The sequence below is a fragment of the Pholis gunnellus genome (genome assembly GCF_910591455.1).
Source record: "Pholis gunnellus genome assembly, chromosome: 4".
NCBI classification, from domain to species: Eukaryota; Metazoa; Chordata; class Actinopteri; order Perciformes; family Pholidae; genus Pholis; species Pholis gunnellus.
In genome coordinates, this window is record NC_136530.1 from 3008634 (window position 1) to 3015466 (window position 6833).

Sequence of the window (6833 nt, forward strand, 5' to 3'; positions counted from 1 at the left end):
GGTAGAGCCTTTCACAGATGGTTCTAGGTATATAACCCTTTATGTTGGGCTCTAGAAGGACCATAGACTGTATATAAGAAGTGGACGTAGTCATCGTGACATCACCCATTGGTTTGTGGGCTGCCATTGTGAAGCCTCGTGTTCTGGTCTCTGGTAGTGGGAGCAACCTGTCAGTCACAGTAAGCCCGCTTTATGGTCTAAATGGACCATAATTTACTAAATGAACATCATGCTGTATTGAAGAAGACTTGAAACTAGAGATTGAGACCATAAACTCATGTTTACAATGTTTACTGAGGTAATAAATCAAGAGAGAAGTAGAGTCATTTTCTCATAGACTTCTATACAACCAGAGGAGTCGCCCCCTGCTGGTCAGTAGAGAGAATGCAAGTTTTAAGACACTTCCGCATTGGCTTCACTCGGCAGAACCAGAGGTTGCCGCCTGGTTAGACATTACTCCGCTGTATCTTTACATAGCAAATTGTTCTTTGCTGCAATATTAAAGCTCTGAATGTCTTCTATTGCTCCTTTAGGCGGAACCAAAAAGAGTTCTCCAATGAGGAAGAGCTGAAGGCTCCTTTGTGGTTCTAGTTAGCGCCATTATTTTTGAGTTTACATTACTGCACATACTGTGTAGCTAGTTCCACAGCAGCAACAGCAAAGTCATAATTTCAGAGAGTTCTACTCTATTCTAATGTATTCTGTTCTATTGTCAGCCATTCGTGTTGTTAACCATTTTGAGTGTTTTACTGACATGACAATGCATCTCATCCTAATGTGAGCAACGTGACAACCAAAGGCGTTATAATAATTTCCATTTTAATGTTTGCCAATATTAAAGCCATGACACCACATTATTTGACTGTGTCAGGCTAGTCTGCAGAGAGAGGAACTAACAAAATCTTCCCTCCGTGCTACGTGCCTCCGGGCTTATCACCGGTTTATATGTGGATGAGGATGGATCTTTAAAACATCCCTTGATAGAAACACAGAGGATTTCTTGTGGTTTCTGCTGAAGGAAAGAGAACATGGATACAAAACATCCTTACGTTTCTAATATCAGCAAATAAAGTAGGGAGGCGAGGAAGTGGCTATTTTGGACCTTGACTGTGTTTATTAAAATGTGTGTGTCTGTGTGAAATGAGCTTGCGAATGTGTGTGTGTGTTCCATAGGCGTGTCCGTCAGGCCACCGGTGACCCTCAGATTCCCTCCCGTGAGACGCCATGTCACTTCCCCCTTTTGTTTCCCCGCTCAAGAGGACCTTTCTAAAAATGTCTTTTTGTTTAAAGGTTCTCAACATCCCTCCTTCCTCCTTTGCTTGGCAGCGCAGTGTGTGTGTTTTAGCGCCATTACATTAGTGATATCCTATATAGCTGGTCCCAAAAAACAGGAACTGTTGGGATGCAGATGAGGATGCTGAAGGGTGTGTATTTTCCTCTCCGGTTTGAACCTATATACAGTCAAGGATACTGTTTCATAACACAGTCTGGTTGCGATGAGGTGCAGATGGTGGGGACCTGGATGTCAACACACACTCTATTTGGAGTGACATACAGACTCTCAAACATAATGTAACCTCCCAAGCTGTACTGTAGGATTCACCTCTGCACAGAGTAACCTCTGGTCCTGACCCCGGTATAGTGTTGGGACACAAAGCATCTCCCAAAGCTCTCGAGGAACTGCCAGTTATATTCTGACAGGCATGATGTCACACTCTCTCTGGGCCACCGTGACTACACTGAGGTGTTGCAGCAAGAACACGGTGTAATAGTGTCATAATGTTATAATGAAGACCTCCCAGGCGGCAACCTTGGTGTTGAGTGTCTTAAAACTTTCTAAAGCATTCTCTCTACTGGCCATCAGGGGGCAAAAAAGAAGTCCAATTATATAGAAGTCTATGAGAGTCTCCTTTTCTCTTGATTTATTACCTCAGTAAACATTGTAAACATGAGTTTATGGTCTCAATCTCTAGTTTCAAGTCTTCTTCAATACAGCATGATGTTCATTTAGTAAATGATGGTCCATTTAGAGTCAAACAGACCATAAAGCAGGGGATGCTTTAGGGGCGGGGCTACACAGTGATTGACAGGTCTCTACCAGAGCCGTATACAGCGTCTCTACCACTTCACTTCCGTTCCGTTCACTGCTTGCAAAAAACCAAGATGGCGACGGCGAAAAAGGCTTCAAAACTACAAACTCCACAAACTATGATTGTGAGATGCATTCCGAATATGGTAACTTCCCTTCATTGGTCGCAAAAATCCAAGGTGCGGATGTCCAAATCTCCAAACTCAAGATTTCAAACCTACATACCAACGGGTGGGATGACTACATCCACTTCTTCTATACAGTCTATGAGGCCTCCACACTGAACAGCACACACAGACGCCTGCATGCTTATTGGAAGTCCAACAGGAAGCACACATGCTTTTCTCCTCCGTGGAAAGTGGCTTTTGTCCAGGTGGAAAAAGTCACTTCCAGACTTCCAACACACTTCGAATGCATCTGTCGCTGTAGCGGTACAACAATAAGAGTTTGTGGAGGCTATTCAGAGGCAGAGTTATAAGATGCACCAGGCGGGAGAGCTGATAAGCATGACCTCAGGGGACCAGCCAAACCTGGACCAGGTCCAGCCTGTGGGACGACAACGGAGCAGGGAAGAGGACAGTGATGATTATAAAAACAGACTGTGTTGTGTGTAGTTGTGTGTGTGTAGTATAGTTTTAAACATAGGCATTGTTCAGAGAGTCGGGGAGAGTTCACGCATTTGGTTATTTGTCGTTGGCTTCCAAAATGACCCCTGTGACCGGTACAAAAATGAGTCATGAGTATTTACTGCCACCTCTGTGGGTAAATAATTGGTTACGTTTAGGCAACTTCTATTAACTATTACTTGGTTGAGATTAGAGAAAGATCATTGTCATGTAATCCTATCGCCACACAAGAACATACACAGACATTGACAACATTTAGCTTTTCTTTTTACACTCAATGTCATTTTGTTATTTCAAAGAACATGGCTTTCCGTACCATCTGAATATGGTTAAGTCTAGAGAAATATGGCCAAGGGTTAAATTGGGATTTGTTAGGTTGGGGGGGCTCTGTGGTTTCGCTATATGCCAATCCACCGACCCTTCCTCCACACCCTGAGTTTCTTCCCCGGCACATAAAGTCTTACACTGAATGTTGGAGATGGACCTAGAACGTGGGATGCATAAGTGTCCAATATGGAAATAATTCCTCTTGATAATCGGCTGGGTCAACAGAAACCACTGTTGAGTGTCGGTAGGGGACTCTCAGTTTGTAAACCTTCCATTTAGAGTCAAACAGACCATGAAGCAGGGTATGCAGGGTATGATTTTTTCAGTTCATGAAAACACACAAACTGAATAATAAATGTCTTATTCCGCGTTCCACCCTCCACCCTCTCGTGTCAATGGTTGCAAAAAAAACAAGATGGCAGTGGCCAGAAATACCAACTCGATGCTTCAAAACCGTAGTCCACAAATCAATGAGTGACTTCAGCCCAAACAGCCGCTATAGACTCCTTCACAAGAGGCTTTGCGGTGCACTCTGTATTTGCACAAACGCAAGAGGAAAACTCTAACATGGTGGTTCTGCAGATTTGAACAATTGACCAATGTTGTCATTTTCCTGGCGGGGACGGTCTCTTCTCACCGGGGATCATCACAAGTTTGTATATTTTGGATAATTCACCAGTTTTTGCCATGGAGTAGACGAGCAAGACAGAGAAAGAAAACACCATTAAATAAATGTATTGTGTCACCTCGTCGCCTCTTGTCCTCATCGGTCTTCTCCTGTCCCTTCCTCTACCTCTTCATCGAGTCATTTCCATACACTCATCAGGGGATCTTGGATAACCATCCGGAAACTCTATCCCCACCGAGCAGCTTCCCCACTCAGCTTCTTAAAGGGCATCATAGCCCTGTTGCTCTATTTACAGGCCTGTGAGTGTGTGTGTGTGTGTGTTTTCCGGTATCGCAGGTCTGAAATAGCTCGGTCAAAGGCAGCGCCAGGAGCCAGGGAGGCACCAGACTCTGCTCTCACGCAGATGTCCACCTCTGTGGGGACGGTCCCGCATACGACTTATCACACGGAACTCAGGATGAGATTTCCATACGCTCAGAAGTAGGAGATGAGAGGAAGGAGGCGGGACAAGAGACAGTAGGAGAGGAAGAGGAGAAGGAAGCTGAAAAACGAAGGGAAGTGAAAAAGACGAAAAAGCTGTGTGAAGTCTTTGTGATTGTGGAGACTCCTTGGGGGGGTTCGGAGCACAGATGAAGGGGTTTGTTGTTTGAGGACCTGCTTGAAAGACAAGTTGACACATCGTGCTGCACTTGGCATTTGAATAAAATACTGAATCTCACGGTTGGAGCCCTGGAGGAGCAGCGACCAGAAAACTGACCCCGTTTACTAACTACCACCCACTGAACCCAGATCGGTTACTTGAGACGCCCCACTAGGCCCCTTCAAGCCAGATAGGACTGTTTCATTCCCTGGCAATCTGCTGCTTTACACCTCAGTCCAAACTAAACACATTTCAAAAGCACACACACACACACACACACACACGCACACGCACACACACTCTTGTTTGAGTGCCTGGCTGTGGATCAGAGAACATCAGTGCTGCAACACTAACACAAACCTTTGGACAAAAAGAAAAACAAAACCGCATCCTGCAGGAGCATTGAGTCGAGTCCATCCATCCACACAGCAGTGTGATAACACCGGGCCTGAACCCAGATATACACAAACACACACGCAACGTATTTGCACATAAACACACGCACACATAAAGCTCAGGAACTGGCTACCAAACCCCCTCCAAACCCTCGTAAATACACAGGACCCCTGGGCTTTGATCATTCTTGGCCAAACAAAAGACTTGACTAATGACTTAACAACAGAAACATGCGTTAACGGCCTTTTCTCACTCTTTTATAATGTTTGCCAGGTTCTGCTCATCATTGTCCTGTTTAAAAAGAGGGAGGAACACAACCAGTAGACTCCTTCTGCATGACGGTTTTCTGTGTCACACGCGACAGCATCTAGAAACAAGATCAGAGGTTCTGAGTGCAACAGTGCTGCTGCTGCACTTCTTATGAAAGTGGAACTGCTCGAGGAAACTGTTTTGTGACCTCTGCTATGAGACGGTCTTAACGAGGAGGATTCCAGGTCAGTGAGTCTGGTGGACGTGGAGGGAAAAAGGCCTCGGGTTCGGTCGGGGAGCGCTTTGCTTGTAAACGCTCTCTGTGCGGAAGTAGGAGGTGTGTTTGCAGGAATCTGTTGGTTTCCATATACATTTAAGTGTTCGTGCATCATCCTGGGGAATGTGAGTGTTCATTCTTCTGGAATCTGATGAATTTTGGGCCGTCAGGTCACCCAAATGACTTGGTATCCAGACTTACAGGTGGTTTCAGTCTAATGAGCGTGTGTTTCATCTGTTCTGCTCAAAAACTACATTTGAAACTAGAATTGCGGCCTCGCGGTAGTTTTATTTAGCTGCAAGTTAAAGGTCATCACTTCATAATTTTATCCTATAGGACATTTGTGTGAAATTGTTAAAATTAGCATATACATTCTTGAGTTATGGCACAGTGACCTTTGACCCACAAATTCTAATCAAATCAAAAATGTCAACCACCAGAAAGACAATGACGTCACAGTCCGGACCCCAGAGTCAGCACCTCCACCCCGTCACAGAGATTTGACATGCACGCACACACACACACACACACAGACACACACACACACACACACACACACACACACACACACACACACACACACAGCACCTGACCCCTGGTAATGATCACCCCTGTGCAGGCCACCTGGCTCCTGTTTTGTTCCTGCTCTAAAGCCACCAGGACCGAAACCCCCACGGGTGACGGACTGTTTTCTAGTTTGTGCCGCTGTCATTTCCTCCACGCTGATCAAGTGTTGTTATCGTTTCACTGCTCTGTAGCGGTCGGTCGGTGTGATCATCAGTGAGGGTCAGCAGGGTAAGGTTTGGATAGTAAACACATGGACGGGGCACGTGTTCCTGCTGGGGTAGAAGCAGGAAAGAAGAGGAAACTAGAAGGAAGACTCCCCTCCATCAGCCCCCGCGGTACCAGGAACAGTTCAGACCTGTCACTCAGCATAGGCACGGGGGTCCTCCTCCACGCACACAAAACACATCCACGGCTCCCCCCCCTTCTGCGCTCGCACCGCACTGCACCTGGTTTCAGTTTTGCAGGGGGTCGGAGGTGAGGCATAGATGGATCATTATCATGGGTCACACATGAGGCAGGCTCCAGAGCGTGGATGGCCCGATGCTCAACAGAAACACGCACAGCGGTATATTCTAGGCTTCGGGGCGATGGCCGCTCTTTTGATTGACACGGCTCATTTGGCCCGAGGCTCAGCGTGTATTTATTACTTTCCTATCATCGGCTGATAAGAGATCTCCCAGTGCGCGGGGGGGAAGCTGGTTCGTGGAAATATTGCAGTACAGTTTCGCCCGTCTCCTCCCTGGTAACTAAACTTGTTGGCTGTGAGTTTCTGCTGCAGTGAGCAACAATGTCTCCAGTTGGCATTCACATTACAACATGAATGTAGGCCCTTGTAATCACACATGAATGCACACACACCCACACGGATTACCTCACAGTATCACAGACTAATCACGTCTTTGGGCATAAGAGTGGGCATATTTTACTTTATTTGTGAGGGGTCTTGTCCATCAAAGTGTTTTTTTGGCTCTCCTCTGAAAACGTCCAGCTGGCAATGCTTGAGAGCGCTTTTTTTTTTAAGCCGACATGGTTTT